Source organism: Camelus dromedarius, chromosome X (genome assembly GCF_036321535.1).
Source record: "Camelus dromedarius isolate mCamDro1 chromosome X, mCamDro1.pat, whole genome shotgun sequence".
Classification (NCBI taxonomy): domain Eukaryota; kingdom Metazoa; phylum Chordata; class Mammalia; order Artiodactyla; family Camelidae; genus Camelus; species Camelus dromedarius.
In genome coordinates, this window is record NC_087472.1 from 22589298 (window position 1) to 22607014 (window position 17717).

Genomic DNA, 17717 nt, shown 5'->3' on the forward strand with positions numbered 1-17717 from the left:
TCTAAAAAGATTACACTGCAGTGAGAAAAAAAAAATCTGTGCTTTTCCCATTGGTTCTCTCATACTCTATTTGCAAAACACTTGAACACAGCTCATCCACAAACTGTCCGCTGAATGCAACTTAGCACTACTGGGCTAGACAAGTGGATGGACAGATTATTGCAGGTTTCCTAAGCAACAGCTGTTTGCAAATTGAAATGAACTAACACCACGAATAAGGTGAACAGACATTACAAAATAATACACAAATTCAATTTAAAATAATTAGATACATCTACTTAATACTAAAACCCATCACTACCAGTAATTAACCAGAAATCTACTGTATACTCATAATTAAAAGGCCCTCAGGTTAAACTTAAGTGTCATCTGTGACATTCAAAATACTTTGCTCAAAAATAATGTTTGTTAGAACATTTTTAGAAATGTTCACTCTAGCTAGTAATCAAAGAAACACAAATTAAAGGAATCTGAGATACCACTGGCAAAACTGCTTAAAATAACATCTCCAAAACAGGGATAATGTGGTTACCATGTATGACAGCAATGGTGGGACTGTAAGGTGGGTAAAACCCTATTGGAAAACAACACACCCTCAGTTACAAGGAGCTTTAAAAAGTTCACATTGATTGACGGCATGATCCCACGGCAGGACATAAGTAGATGGGGAGAAAAGTTACTCATAGAAGCTGTGCCACATAAAATAGAGAAGGAAAGAGACAAATACATGGCAAGGAAAATAATTAGGTAGTTCATAGTATGGCGCGCGCACACACACACACACAAGACAAAAGTGTGTATAAACTAAATTGGTTCTGAGATCCAACTCCAATGTCGTGTTGCGGCCCAGGGGCGGGGGGCATGTCTCATACAGCACCAAGTAATTCTACAGACACCAGCTGGGTGTTCTACAACTCAACTTAATTCTGACACTATCTACCCAGAGACAGTATCAGTCTCCACAGGTTAAGGGTTCAGTGGGCAGTTTTAAGTCCAGGTTGTTATCTGTACTTCTGACTGGCTATAAAGCTGAGATTTCCGAGAATCCCTCGTTAGGTTCAATTAATTTGCCACAGCAGCTCACAAAACCCAGAGAAACATTTTATTTATTAGATCGCCAGTTTATTGTAAAAGGATGTAACTCAGGAACAGCCAGATGAAAGAGATATAGGGCAAGGTATAGGGAAAGGGCAGGAAGCTTCCAAGCCCTCTCAGAGGTTGCCATTCCCCACAAATCTCCACATGTTCACCAAACAGAATCTATTTGAACCCTTTCCTTTTGGGGTTTTCTGGAGGCTTTGTGAGTGATTAAATCATTGACCACTGGTGATTGCACTCCAGGCCCAGCCCCCCCTCCACTCCCCAGAGGTGGGGAACTAGGAGGGAATGAAAGTTCCAACCCTCTAATTACACAGTAGGCGCCACTGGCAACCAAGCAGCCCCCACCCTAAGGGGCTTTCCAAAAGTCACCTTACTAACATAACAAAAGATACCTCTCAACATTCAGAAAATTCCAAAAGTTTTTGGAGCTCTGTGCCAGAAATGGGGACAAAAACCAAATATATATTGGTTATAAATCACAGTATCACAATAGCCCTACACTACATCACTGTCAAAAAAAAAAAATTCCAGACACATCAAATTTTTAAATGTTGGTGGGAAAAAAAACAGATTTCCCTGTGGTAGTAGGTGGGGAGGGAAATGCTGCAGGGGATATTAGAATATGAAAAGCATTTGATGTTTTGTGTTCTTTTTACTTTAACAATATATACATTATTACAACTATATAAAATATACACAGGGCACTCTGTACTTGCCTTTTTGTAACACTTGCCAAAGTTACTGTAACTGTTTATTTAATATCTTTTTTCCCTACTAGACTGTAAATTCTGAGGGCAGGGACCAGGTCTGCCTTGTTCATTGATATCCCCAGTGCTTAGCACAGTGCCTGCCACATACTAGACACTCAAATATTTGTGCAGCAATTCTACTTCTGGGTACATACACAAAAGACTTTAAAGTCGAGACTCAAATACATATCTGTACACCATGTCTGTGGCAGCATTATTCACAACAGCCAAAAGGTGAAAGCAACCCAACTGTCCATCTTGGATGAACGAACAAAATGGTATATATACAGAAATGGAATACTATTCAGCCTTAAAAGGGAAGGAAATTCTAACACATGCTACAACACAAATGAACCTTGAAAACATTATGCTAGGTGAAATAAGCCAGTCACAAAAGGACAAATATCTATGCTTCCTCCTATATGAGGTACCTAGTCACAAAGGTAGAAACACAAAGCAGAACACTGGTTACCAGGGATGGTTTGAGAGTGGAGAGGATATGGGAGCTATTTAATGAGTACAGTTTCATTATGGAATAATGGAAAAGTTCTGGAGATGGATGTTGGTGATGTCTGGACAACAATGTGAATGTACTTAATGCCATTAAACTGTATACTGAAAATGGTAAAATGCTATGTATATTTTACCAAAATAAAAAAAATTAAAGTCTTGGAATGAAGAAAGTAGTAGAATTATGAGTGGTTTTTCAGATTGATAACAGTAATTTCTCTTTGAAGCATTATCCCAAGAAGCAGAAAAGTGACAAAATTTTATAAGACAGTCATATCTGGCATTATTTCTACCCAAGATAGTTTTCCACAAACTTGAAGAACAAGTGAAGTGGTTGCCTATACACTTATTTCACATGAAAGTACAGAGGGAAAAGGGGGGGTAAAAAAAGCTTTTCCTCCAGTTAATCCAATCATAATTTTCATAGCTATTTTGAAGAGGACATCAAATTGCAGTATATCATCTAATACCACCCACATATTTAAGTACAATCAATTCTTTGATTACCCACACTAATATAAATGCTCCATACTAAATAATTTCAATAAAATTTTAGTTGACTTTTCAGAATGCAATAAACCAGATATACCCTCCTTCTTGTCCCAGATCACTTCCCAGCTCAGTCTGGTAACCTGGGACCCAGTGTGGAAGAAGAACCCAACTCCCAAGAGATACCACAAAGAAAATAATCTACAGTAAGGACAATCGTTGATTATATCAGCTTTAAAGATAATTTCAATTTGACATAATTGAAACAATAGTTTTTATACTGTTACAATTTAAAAGCATCTCCCAAATGGGAGACCCTCTGGATTCTTTTCAAATTTGAAATGCTTATGGATTTTATGCTATATTTTCCTAGATTTTCTCCTATATCCCTGACCATTCTATCAATGGTCCTACTTCCTCCTGCCCAATTAATAAGATTTTCACTCCTGTCCCTCTAGTCCTCTTTACATATAACTTCTTCCCTCTAAAGGCCTATGTACACTGCATAGTGTACATAGGGATCCCTAAGATCTATCTCCTGAATTCTTAGACCTGCTGACCTTCAATTACACATCAGCTTAAGGCTGATGTATCTAAAATACAACTTGTCTCTTTTTTTCAAAAATCATCTACCTTTTAAGTGCAAGAGCATAGTACAGTATTATCACTACTGTGTTCTAACTACAGACATTATTCCAAGAAATTTTAGAATTAGAAAGAAAGTAATGTATTAATTCCAGGACATCAGAAAAAGACTTTATGTGCTATCAAAACATTAACTAAAATAATTACTTACAGTTTCAATACACAGCAGTTTTTTAACATATGTATGTATGTACATAGGTTGTATATGTATTACCTTCTAAATTATGGCAAAGCTAGGAATCCTCCTATATGAAGCCAATTCCCTGCTTCACATCTAGCTCCACACTGTGCACATCACAAATACACTATAAATGGTCAATGAACAGATCTTTAGGCAAAATGAGGGGTTCAAAGTTAAGACAGTAAGAAGAAGCTGGGTAGCAGACTTCTACAAAGAGATAAAAGGCTTCACAGAACCTAGAAGCTGAAGGGGCAATACTCCTGGAATTCAAGGCAATTCATGAGAATAGGCTTCTAAAAACTACAGCGTCAGACTGAAATGCCTCCCTACTCCCATCGGAAAACAAGCCCAAGCACAATCCTCAGCACTTCTCTGTTCTAGGAAATGTCCATCTTGGTTCACTAAGATTAAATCAGTTTAGAGGGGAGGGCATAGCTCAGTGGGAGAGTGCATGCTTAGCACGCATGAGGTCCTGGGTTCAAGCCCCTGTACCTCTGTTAAAAAATAAATAAAACTAATTGCCCCCTAAAAAGATTAAATCAGTTTAATTCAGGATCAGCTTGCAAGTAAGCTTAGTGAATCTCAGGATACCGCATAATGCATCCACTCAAATATTATACAACCTATCATGTCCCAACCACTGTTCTGGGTGCTGGGGTTAAGACAACGAACAAGACAGACAAATGTTCTTGCCCTTACTGAGTTTACCTCATTGAGTTTACATTCTAGTGTGGGGAAAGAGACAACCCACATAAAACTATGTTTGATGGTGAAAAGAGCCATGCAGAGAAATAAAGCAGAGTAAGGAGAAAAGGGAGTGCTGGGGGCAAAGGATATTATTTTACATGACATGGCCAAAGAATATTTCACTGAAATGCTAATTACTTGAGCAAAATGTCCTGAAGAACTGAGGAACCAGACAGGGGACCAGCAAATACAAAGGCCATGAGGTGAGAATGTATTTGGGCAAACTACTAAATTTCTTTACACCTCAGTTTTCTGTAAAATGGATACAATATCCCCCTTATCATGTAAGATGTAAAAGTAGTATATTACATCAAGTATCTGATACATAGAATGTACTCAATAAATGAGAATACTAAGTTATCTGGGGGCCTATCATGCCAGCAAAACCCTCAACATATTGTCTGGCACACAGAAAAACACTCAGAAAAAGTACTGTTATCTAATTGCCATAATAACACAAAATGTAGGTGGAATCATACCCATTTTATAGCTAGGAAACCTGAGAATCAGAAATTTACCCAATCCTCTGTTGACTTCTAAAATTCCTATTAAGATGAATAAACATACTCCATAATTAAAGAGAAGGCTTAAAACAAATACACTGGCAGGATGAGGAAATCATTCACATTAATGTCAACAATCAGCAGTATGTTGCTGTGGCGCTAAGAACACAGACTCTACAATCAGATTGCTTGGATTCACATCAAGTCTCCATCACTTTCCTAGATATGCATTCTTGAGTAATTTAATCTTTTTGCTTTGCACCTCTGTTTCCTCATCGGTAACAGGAAATAATAACAGTATCCACCTCACAGGGTTATTGGGTGGATAAAATGGGTTTATTTTTGAAATCACCTCTATTTCAGTGCCTAGCATATAGTTACACAGTGTTATTAGTAATAGCATAGAAGTGCAAAAAGAAAATCACCATCAAAATGTTTCTACATCCCATGGATAATTTTAGAAATTGCAAAGATACTGAAGATGGAATAGCAACAGAAAAGGGATGCTGGAGAAAAATGAAAAAACAGAAGAACACAAAAGTGGCATCATAATGTTGCCTGGATTGAGAACAATTTACCTGAACAGACTGTTCCTTTCAGTTGTCCTTTAGTAGGAAAACTGCTAGTGAGATATATGCCAGCAATGCTTTGTATAGTATTGTTTCATAGTTTATTTTATAAGAAGTTTAATTCCTTAAAATTCAGGTGTCACTTTACTGAGGATTAAAACAAATTCAATACAAGAAACTTTATCATCTTCCCCCATCCAACCCTTTTCTAGGTGTTATTTGATGATTATAAAATACAAATATATCACATGTAACTTCAGGTTGAGAATAATTTATTCTCTATCAGTTCTTGGTAGAAAATAAGCCTTTCTCCTACTTAATTTCCAAAAGTTTTCTGACTACTTTGATAAGTTTCACTTCCTCAGTCAATTTAGGATTCCTGCCCCTTTTTACTCATTCTCCCAAAAAAGTTATCACTACAAATCTATAAATCATCCCACTGGGAGGCAGTATATCACTGTGTAAAGAAGTGTGCTGGAATTAGGCAGAAATTGGATTGAAAAGTAGGCTCTGCCACTTACTAGCTGAATGAACTTGGGCAAGTCACTTAACCATATTCAATCTCAGTAAATGAAAATACCAACTACCTCACATGGTTGTTTTAAGAAATAAAAATTAAATGTTAGGGAGCTTTGCCATGTAGTAGATCCTGTAAATGATACCCTGTTGATACACACTTTATTATTAGTGCAAAGCCAACCAGAGGAAACTAACTGACCATTTCTCTTCCAACATATAGCTCTTTAAGATGAATATTAATAATGTAATTATAAGGCAGGGTTACATTTCTAGAAAACCTAAGATTTTAATTACCATTTGAGAATCTGCATAATACATATAACACAATGAAATAAGGATTCAAAATCAGATAAAAACATAATTCCTTGCCTGAGAAAGTTAATCTGGTTAAAAGATAAAAATGTGGATATTCACCAATATTGTACATATGAACACTACATATTTATACACACAAATAATTACCTCACATGTTAGGTTTGCTATTTTTCTACAGCAACATGGATAACTGCTTCAGTCTAACTTCAAAGGTTTAGGAACTAATTCCCTACTAAATGATCTTTTCTTATATAATCCTGTATTGTCCAAATAATCCCTCTGAAATTTTTCAAGTATACTTAGAATATCCAAATATGAATACAACTACTAAATATTCCTCAATGAATAGTAGCATTTTATGCATTGATATGTAATCAAAACTCAAAAAAATCCATTTGTCATTGACAAATTTGCTTTTCAAAAACATACCTTCAAGCTTCTGCTTCCCTGCCAGCCATGGCTACCACCACTTCCTCAATTCTCCTGCCAGGAACAGTCTGAGGAATGTCTTTTGGCTTGAATGCATGGTGGAAACAGGGAGGGACATCTCCCAAAGGAAAAGTATTACTGCTTTGCTAATATTTCCTACATTTTCTCTACTTCTTTTGCATAGAAGGGAAATTCTCAAAGGTTCATGTCCCTAACTATCTTTAATACTACTTCCTTAAACCATTAAAAAAAAGATCTATTTTAGTAACAGGATATTAAATGTGTTCTTTGTAGTAACATTCTAGTCACCATAAAGTTTGCAAATTAGGTACAAGACAGGAGATACATTGGTGAGTACGGAAAAATTCTTGCTTTTGAAAAGAGAAAAAGGCTAGACATCCAATAAAAAAGGTATCATATATTCCAATCCTGAAATGGAAACACTACTTTAAATATACCAAACCTGAATCTTCATATATACGTAGAGAATGAATTTAATGAGTATCGTATACTGCTACAAGGACATTTCAAGCTAACACTGCAACAAAGAATCCAGTCAAAAAGTAAAACACAAGCATGAATAAATTTAAATTCCTATTTAAAAGCAATCATTTAGAATTTGAAAGAAAGAAAAACACACAACAGTCCCATGTAACAAGAGTGATTGTTGATTGCCCCTTTTTCTTTCAGACAGAAGCACAGTATCACTAAGAAGGTCTCAACTTTTAGATGACAGTAACTGGTTATAAAGGACGATCACGGGCTTTTTAACTTTAGTTTGTTAACAACCGACAAAGACTGAAGCATTCCAAGGCTACATCAACAGTCCACAATTGTTATTTTCCCCTCAAACTTTTCAGAGTAGTCCTTACTTTTAAATACTTGTCACTAATCTTAAATTAAGAACACTGTATCAAAACTGCATTGATGGCTCTCGGTTTCAGCCTAATATTCTTTAACATATAGTAATCACAGTACATGTTTTCAAAAAGTGTTATTTTTAGCCCTGTTAGGGTGATAAAATCCAACTGACAGTGTTAACTGAGGGGTAACGACTATGTAGTTTACCACTGTTATTATATCCCTTCTCCAAAAGCACTTTAAGAATCAGCTGATATTACAATGAATGAAGCCTTTTGAAAACAATCCAGTTACACATTTTGTACATAATTTCATAGGGTTTTCACTCCTCCACCCTATCCACGGGCCCCAGATTAAAACTCAGCAATATCTTCTTTAAAAAAAAAAACAACTGTATTAATTCCATATAATAAATCAAACCCACAAGGTAACATTTTGTTTACCAGTCACTATGCGACCCACAAATTCCTTCATCTTGTCAGAAATGCAGTGTCTCCCCTCTCTCCCTGCCCCTTCCAACTTCATGATGGTTTTAATGAACTAAATAAATGCCTTTAAAATTTGAATAGACCTACCTAATAAACTCTCAGTTGTTCATAAAATAGTGACACCAACAAAATTTCCAAGTGAAACCCAGGTGGAAGAAAAACACAAATTCCTCAACGAAATATTAAAATAGCCAAGTATGAAAGCAAAACTCAACGTCTGCTTAAGATCAGCTCTCTACTACTTACCTCCCACTAAAAGAAAAAAAGAGGGGGAAAAATATTAGTTTATAAAACAGTAAATCTGCGATTATGCTGAAATCATTTCTCCAAATGTTTGAATTCACCTAGAGCAATCATTTTTGGAGGGTGGGGGAGTATCACAAACATGAATAGACCAGCAACACAAAGAAACTACAAAACTCACCAAAAATAAAAGACAACTATGAATTTTATGAAATGACACATCAATCTCTGTAAGACTTAACTTTCAAATTTTGTTACAGAATCAGTTTAACTTTGAATAAGTCTCTAACTCGATCTTTTTCTTTCTTTTTCTAGTACCACTTCTCCTTAGTCACAACTGTTTCTCTTTCAGCTTTCTTAGAAGAAATTTTTCATGTAAGAGCCCCCATGAAACATCATACAATTCACATTTCCTTCTTAAAAAAAACCGTAAAAGGAGCCTGAATAATGTAAGGAAAACAAACACACATGTAAACACTAAAAGTAGTTATCTTGGAGTTTTCTCTGTTTTCATTTAAGAGAACCTCAGAGAAGTTGCTTTTCAACATTAAGACATATATATAATCACTCAAGTCACTTGAAAAAAGCCAACTGGAAATTCTACTGGGTTTTAAAAAAAAAATACTGTATCTTGCCTTTCACTATCAACCCCATACCAATAAAAACTCCTCCAAAAGAGCAAAAATAAACTCTAAGAATGCAGCAATTTAAAGTAATTTAAATCACTTTCATGCCCAAAGAAATCTCTACAGAGGTTCCAAATCCCTTCCTGCCACTTATTAATTGGGCAAGTTACTTGGCCTCCCCATGTTTTGGTTTTCTCTTCTGGAAGGGTGGGGGTGGTATTAATTAGGGTCATCATACATCCTAGTTTCTCTGGGAAAGTCCTAGTTTATACTATTATCCCAGCATGCCATCTGGTTAGTGCCTCCTTTCACTCTCAAGAGTATACTAGTTTGAACAATAAATCTTATGGCCACCCTTAGAAGGTTATCAGGTGAGCGAATACACATAAAGCATTTATAACAGTGGCTGGCACATAGTAAGAGTACAGTTAGTGTTAGCTATTGTTAATGGTAGTCACTGTCAAAAGCTTCTTATGAAAGGTTTTGAATAAGAATGAACAAAGTTCCCACGATATTCTTTTTTACAAAAAAATTATTCAACTTCCCACATTCAATATTCAATTCTTTAAAACAACTAAGTAGCACTAACTGCTTGAAATCAACACTAACCAATTTATCCCACAGAGATGGCAATATTATCAACTGCATTCACATTTTATCAAACGTAAGTTTTTAGTAGAGGCTAAATTAGGGTTACTGACAGAAAACTACAACATTATTTAGTGCCAAACCAAGTACCTAACATTCTAGCAGCCTTTCTCAACCAGGGTTCCTCATGTTAATAACCATAAAACTCAGAAAATGATTCGATTGACAATTTCCTGAATTCTCCCAAGAATAGTACATAACTGGTATCTTTCTAGGTGCACAGGACAGAAACTAATTCATTACATACAATCGATGCCTTGGGGCATAATTCTGTCGTAGAACACCAGGGTCTCGGTATTCTTGGACTACAAAGGGAAAAAATATGGATGAAAAGATTCAATATTGAACAAAGAATCTGTGTAAAAGAATGTGTCACCTAGAAAAATATTACCTACAGAATGAAGTTTAAGGAAATGATTAACATAAAACATATAAATTTGACTCACGGCTGTGAAAAGCACTAATATTTTCAGTTTTACCTCATCTCCACTAATTTATCTTAGGCCAGATATACAATACCTAGCATTCCTTTGGATAAGAAAAGTTCTAGTTACAGTTTATGAAGAGCAGGAAGGAGAAAGAGGAAAAGCAAAGAAAACCAAGACCAAGATTCTAATCACTAATGAACCAAATAATCCAGGGCAGCAATATTAACTATTATCTGATAAAAAATAAGAACAAGAAAATTTAATAAAGTGAAAAGATGAACTAGAATAGAAAGTAGAAACAGAGGCAGTATTAACACTTAGAAGGAAATAAAATATTTTTAAGGTACCATTAAATAACAAAAATCCCCCCTACAGAACCAATCAGAGCACTGAACTATAAGAGTCACCTAAAATTTTATTTCAAATCATTCAATAAATATGCTGAATGACTGGAGAACTATTCTCAGACACATTTAGCCTCCACTCTATATAGAACTTAAATGACAAAAAAAATTAGTGAAACCATTCTATCTACCATATATCATAGTACAACCCCCCCAAAAAAAATCAAGAATACAATTCAACATATAATCCCACAAACTTCTGTATAGTTAGCATACTCAAGCAAAACCAAAGCTCAGATCTATTTCAACTATTTCAGTTATTAGTATAAAACACAATTTAGACCTTTCATCAGGCAGCAGCCCATCCAACCCTGTGTAAAAAATCCGCATTTACCCCGCACTATACAAGAAAAATATCTTCATTTTCCAACACTGAAACGATACATGCTTTCTGGTGCTAGATATTCCAAAGATCTAAGTTAAGAGAAACTACTGAGCTTAACAAAAGAGTACAAAGGTTTTGAGGTCAAACTAATTTGGGTATGAATTCAGGCTGTCAATGATTATCACATGACAAATCATTTATTCTTAGAGAGCCTCAGTTTTCCCATCTGTAAAATGACAGCCACCTATCTTGCAATGTTGCTGAGAAGATTAAACAATACATGTTAAAACATATAGTACAGTCATTGGCATTTAAAACGCATTCAAATGGCAACTAAATTAAGAGTTTCTTACACTATCTCAGGATTCAACAAGTTATAGGTCAAATCCCATTACAGTGCAAAGCAAAAGTGTAAACAGGACTTACTTTTTCCCCCCTCTAACAAGGTTCAACAGCATTTAGACAACGTATTTTTTATAAAGAAATTTTACCTTTGAGTTGTACATTAGATTATCCAGTTTCTAGAAATCTCCCTAGTATGTCTCATCAAGCCTAGTCATGTATTTTTCAATTAAAATAATAATTAAAAAAAGAGAGACCATCATACTATTCACCCTACATTGGGGAAGGGGTGGGGTTTAAAACAATTCTGATAATCTCTTGACTAGACTAATCATACGTAAAGACTTGTTTTCTTCTAGTTAGTACCAAAAACAGAAGTACAGCAAGCATATATTAAAAATACAGTTCAGGTAGAAGATTACCACGGCTGCTAAAGAGATACAGTTTTTTTTTAAATGCACATACACAAAAATCAAGACTACACCATGCAACACCATTTACACTGAAGAAATATAAAATTTGGTTAAATTAAATGCAAAGCAGGCGACTCAGGAGACTGAAAAAAAAAATCAAGCTGACAATTCGTTTTCTCACATATCATTGCCAAATAGAACATGCAATAACCAGCACTCGAGATAGCCGGAAATATACAGAATTATTACACAGGGACAGTACTGAATCACAAATTAAAAGTCCTAAATATGTATCAAATGTAGAAATTACAAAAGGAAAACATTAAGAACTTTTAAAATGATTTGTATCTTTAAAGTTTCTTCTTTACTCTTCAATAGTTAATGTTTCAATATAGACTGACACCCAAAGCTAACTGGCACTATCCCAATGCCTTTGCTATGCTCCCCAACTCCCAAAATAAGTATACCATGGTGCTCCACTGCACAGTAATCTGTTGTTTTCAAGTCTTCAAATAGTCTAATAGCAATTTCAAAGTGCTAAAAGAAGCTTTTTTTTAATATGTGAGACACAAAAAAGTCACATTAAAGAGATATGAACCTTTTCCCACTGAAATGTAATAGATCATTGTGTTCATCTGTAAATTTTAAGCTCAAAAAGTTAACTTGCAACATCAAAAACTTAGTCTTCTACCTATTATGCAAAAAGAATATGCTATTCACTGTTTACTCCCTTCCCACACATGACTGTGGGTGGCATCAGCTAAACATGCAGAATATTAAGCATTACTAAACTATCCAAGGCGTATTTTCACATCTAACCCTGTATTCCAAAAGGATAATCTGAGCATGAGGCTGTCCCCCACCCATTTTAATTCGCAGGTTCTCAGGCGCCCACCAACATCATTAAGGTTGAAAAAGAAAACAATGAAAAAATAATGTAGTTTAATTTCATTAAAATCTTGAGTACTTGGGCTTAAAAAAAAAATCCTAACTAAACAGACTTCAAAACTACCACTCATAATTTGTTGGTTTAGTAGTTTAGTTCTTACCTGACCACAATAAAATAAATCTGAAGTCAATCCTCATCAACTATTTAAGATTATTTGCATCTGAATAAAAATTCAAAATATGTTTTCTATTTAACATCCTTTTAAAGTTAAAAGGTCGAACATAAAATACATAAACAGACTAATATTAATTATGAAATGTCTGTTCCCAGCCTAGGGTGGAATTTTGCTTTTAGGGAACACACTTCACCAAACATAAAAATTAAATACCCATTATTTTGGGTTCCCTTTAGAACTTTGACATATATTCAAAAGTACATATCACAGGGTGAAAAAACCTGACACTGAACAACAAAAAGTGGCAGATAATAAGGCATTTACCTTCAAATAATTTACAAATTCTTTGTAGGAGCAATTTACTAATACACTTATTAAGGATACTGACAGTTTTAACCGCAATGCATTTTTACTCTAGTGTTGATGGGCGATGGTCAGAAGTTCTTAACATAAAATATTAAAATATTTTACATATCAACTTTTAACTATTTATAGCACCAGATGGTTAAAGGTGGGGGGAGAGTTAACTCATTTTATATGTAAACATTCATTTTCATATCAGTTTGGAAAAAAAAAAAAAGAACCTACCCCACCCTCACTGCCAGTCTCTGATAGCTTAGAATGCTATAGTTATTTCACAGTGAGAAAGAATAGCTAATAAGTACATTTCTTTTCCAATCCTGTTCTCTACCCATTCATTAAACACCAAATACTGAAGTTGAATTCAACTCCTACCTCGATCTTCTTACCAGGAATGCTCCCTAGGGCACCGGAATCCCTTCCACAGTCACTTATTCCAACTGCCAAAGCCCCTCCTATTAATAGTAAATCCCTTTCATACTGACTCACTGGAACTCCAACTTAATGAAATAAACACCAAGCAGAATTTACAAAATTTGCAAATGGAATTTTCTATTTTCAAAGGATTAAAAAAGAAACTAAAAGTAGAGCACATTGAGACTAAGTTACAAATATTTAAAGTACAACCAATTTATAAAAGCATTTATTTTGCTCATTCTATACTGTTCAATTTAAATATTTCTTGAGTCTGTATATCATTGTGTAATTACCTATACAGAAGGCCAAGTCTTCCATGCAAATATGTAAATATAAACTAAAATAATTACTTCAAAATTGCAAGACAATTACAAATTTTCTTCAAAAATTTTTGTTTAATTATGGAAACATTCTACTACACACAAAAGTAGAGAATAGTAGTACAATGAGCTCTCCTGTACTCATCACCCAGCTACAATCATCAACTCATGGCCACTTTTGTTTCATCTCTACCTCCCACCTCTCCCTCCCCCAATTATTATCTTCAGAAAAGAATTAAGAGGAAGACACTGTGCTCAGTAAGTACACTGAGAAAAATCCAAAGATAACAAAAGTATCAAAGACTAGCAAGAAGCCAAGAAGCTAACAATGTAACTGTACAGCCACCGTATAAAAGTTGTTAGGAATTTTTTTTAAAGAATTCAGTTTTTTTAAAAAGGAAATAGCCATCTTTAAGAATTCTAATGAAGTCCATAAGCTTCAAAGGACATATTTAAAATTACATCTAAAAGGGTAAATAGGAATATGTGATAAAAATGAACTTAAACATCTGCAATTAGCTTACATTCACGTAGTACCTAGGTTCAAAACGAAAAAAAAAAACTATTTAACAAAATGTGTCATAAAATTACAATTCAACCACTTGAAAAACCGCTGAACCCTTCTGCTTTAACTGGTCCTTCTGATTCCTAATTATAGATTGATATCAATGTAGAAAGAAAGCCAGGCATTCTAACGTAAGTGGTTTAAAATGTTCAAAATTAACCCCACCGTTCATTGGGAAATATATGAAAGCAAGTCTAAACTACCTGAATTGTATGTCATTAAACAGAAATGTATCCACTTTCTAAGGGCCTTTTTTTTTTTTTAAATAAGTTCACATATACCCTTAAACGCAACGAGCTAGGGTACAGATAGAATTAGGAGACCGCCTCCTGCTTTTGCTCCTAACCAATACGCAGAGAGAGAAGGTTGGCAGGAAAGTGCTGCGAGGACAGTAACAAACACCAGCAGCTCCCGAGCAGGCCATGCTAGAGCCAGGAATGACGCACTTCGGTAACCCGACTCTTTCTCCCCTCCACCCCCGCCCCCAGCAGCGGTGCTGACACCGCCAACAGCCCGGAGTAGGAAAAAAGACAACAGAAAAAAGGCAGAGGTTGGACCGCACCAGGTTTCATCAAGAAACCTCGATTATTCCTCTTTCGACACTAACCACTAGGACTAAACAGGAAAAGAAGCTTCGTGCTTAAGCAAGTCCCATCATGGTGGTTTAAGAGTCACTAAATTAAGCTGATAATGAGTCCAATCCACAGAGACAAATACAGGGTGTGGCTGCTGTGAAATACGGCGGTCCGTGGGAGAAAAGGGGTATGGAATTTACACTCCAGTGTGAGGGGAAGATGGGGCTTTACGGGAGGGGCGGGGGGGACGGCCCGCGCATTTTAAGGAGCCATTTCAAACCAACAGAAGCTTTTCGTGTACTTAAATCTAATCCTAGAGATCAAAAGTTTCCAATAGATATATCACGTAAACTGTAAATAACCATTTAATCAAATACCATGACCCTCAATTGAAAAACTACATCCAAGAGAACGGAGGAGGGAGAGGGAAGAGGGAGCGGTAGGCAACAACATATAAAACATTTCTAGGCCACGGAGGAGAAAGTCTCACAAACGAGATGAAACTACTAATGCAATATGAAAAATTAAAGCTGAACACTGCAGCACGAAAAAAATCACACGATAAAACCCATTACAGTTCAGGATTAAAAATAAAATGACATATACACCACGGGGGAGCGGAAACTAAATGTCGAAAGTACAGCGGTTTATAAAAAACTAAAGGCAAAACAAGACATTCTCGCGACGGGGGAAAAAAAGGGGAGCAGAAATCAACAATACGTTTACGAATGTAGGCCAGAAGAAAATGGGAACGGGGCTCAAAGTTTTGCGGAACTACTTGATGCTGTTTCCCACACCTTCTCTCTCCCATGGCCCATCCGACCCTTTCCGTCCTAAAATCGCCGTCAGCAGATCACCGGGTACGTGAGAGGAGAAAAAAAGAAAGTCAACCCCAAGCAAGAATAAAAGTGTGGAGGGAAAAAGCAGAAGCTGCCTACCTGGGGCAAGGATCGGCTCAGTTCGTGCCTTGAGAAAGACAGTGCGGGTGGGGGTGGGAACGAAAAGCAGCACTAAAACTAAAACAAAAGTGGCGCCAAAACCCCCCAACAAACAGCCTTCCACTCCCGCCCTTCCCCCCTCCTCCCATGCCAGGCAGGCAGGGCCCCCTTCGGGGCAAGGTCTGCACGCGGGGGCCAACACCGCCAGACCCCAGCCTATTTAGAGAATTGTTGCCCGAAGAAAACTGACCGAAGTCGGGCCTCGGAAGGGATGGAGAGATCGATGCCAATCGCTTTCCCCGGCAGTTCCCCCACCACGCGCTGGAGATGATGGGGCGGGGGAGAAGCAGAGGGGCCCGTCACATGAATGTTGTTCCCTCTCTAGGAAGGGAGGAAGAGAGGGAGGGAGAGGAGGGAGGGAGGAAAGGAAGGAGGGGAAGGCAGAAGGGAGGGGGCACGAGGGAGGGGTGTGATCAGAGTAGATTTTCCCTCGCCTCCCTCGGTCCGAGGCCCAAATATACACAAGCGAGCCTCCTCGCCTCCCCTCCCCCCTAGGTTCCCAGCACCACCATTTTGCTCTCTTCCTTCCCCTCGCCGCGATACCGCGCTCCCCCCCACCCCAAGCACGGCTGCCCGGCCTTCCTCCCCCACTACGGCTCGCACCCCACCCCACCTCCAGTTAGGGCTCTCCCAGGCTTAAGAGCCTGCCGGAGAAAAGGCACCTAAATCTAACGCTACACCGAGAAGCAGAGCCTCCATCTTGCGCTGCTCCGCGTTCTCCATTTTGGGCCACCCATGGGGGGGGTCTCCGTGGAGGCCCCGAGGGAGAGTGGGGCGAGGGAAGGAAAACCTTCAGCAAGGGTAGTCGAAAGCAAGAGTCCTGCGGTAGAAAGCCACTCTAGGAGTAGGAGGTAGGGAGGAAGGGGGGCTGGAAGTTCCTTGGTAGTGTTGAGAAAGCGACTTGGGGGAAGAGGCGAGAAAGAAGGGCTGGGGGTTACGCGGGGACGGGGCAGCTTCTCCCCGCCTTCACTTGGCCGCCAGCTCCACAGCCGGCCCCGCTGGGGGCAAAGGAAGAAGAGGGGAAATAAAACGGCAAGAGTGCCCAGTCTCTTCCCCTCCCAAGTCCTCTCTCTCGCCCTATTTCAACCACACGCGCCTCACGGTGGGCCCCGCGCCCTCCGGGTGCCCCTCCAAACTTCTAGAAGCTTCGCCTCCGCCATTTTATAACTTACCTCCCCCCTCAGCGTACACAGAGGCAGCAACGAGACTGTTCGCCTCCCCCACTCCTCCTTCCTTCTTTCTCAGGCCGGGGGCTTCTTCACCCCTGGGCTGGTACAAGATATTTTTCCCTTCCTCTTCTTTACACCCTCGAATTCTACTCAGGGACGGAAGCTCCCGCGGTTCTAGAGCGGTGGGGGGTTTTGAAAGTGGCGGTCGGATCCGGCGGGTTTTTTTTTTCTTTTTTTTTTTTTCTTTTTTTTTTTTTCTTTTTTTTTTTTTTTTTTGGTGGCGCTTCGGGATTGTTTGGGGTGTTCGCTCTTCGGCGACTTGGAGGCGAATGGAACGCGCAGGCGCCATCTGTCGGCCGCGAACCCGCGCCCGGCTCCCGTTGGGAGGGAGCGGCATCTAGCGGCAGAGAGTTGCCACTGCCCCGCCTGGCCCCCAGCCCTCCCACCCAGCGTCCTCCTCCCAGTCGCCAGCCAATCGGGGCCGACTGCCTCCCGGGTTCAGCGTCTCCGACGCCGCCTCCCAACTAGGCGCCCGCAGGGGCGCGCCGCCGAGTGGGGTAAACAAGGTGCCGTGCCCGCGCCTGACTTACTCATTCGTTTAGCAGCGCTTCCGCAGCACAGCCGGTTGGGCAGCGTTTCCTCTTTTTTTTTATTGGGGGGTCGAGGGGAGGGTGATAGGAATGTCCGGCGGAGCCTAGCGCCGTGGGAAATCGG

At 38.4% G+C, this 17717-nt stretch overlaps 1 protein-coding gene across 4 annotated transcripts in view; it reads right to left on the reverse strand.

The window, feature by feature from the left end:
• STAG2 (STAG2 cohesin complex component) overlaps nt 1-17327 on the reverse strand; it is a 107521-nt gene extending 90194 nt beyond the window's left edge. The window contains exon 1 of one of the 4 annotated variants that reach the window (XM_031445209.2): nt 17007-17327. The gene's annotated coding sequence lies outside the window, so the exon portion shown is untranslated. Of the gene's footprint in view, nt 1-15774; nt 15859-16024; nt 16304-17006 lie in introns of those variants that run through there. The other 3 variants (XM_031445211.2, XM_010991639.3, XM_031445210.2) reach the window with 3 other exon arrangements.
• Between the last annotated feature and the right edge of the window lie 390 nt (nt 17328-17717).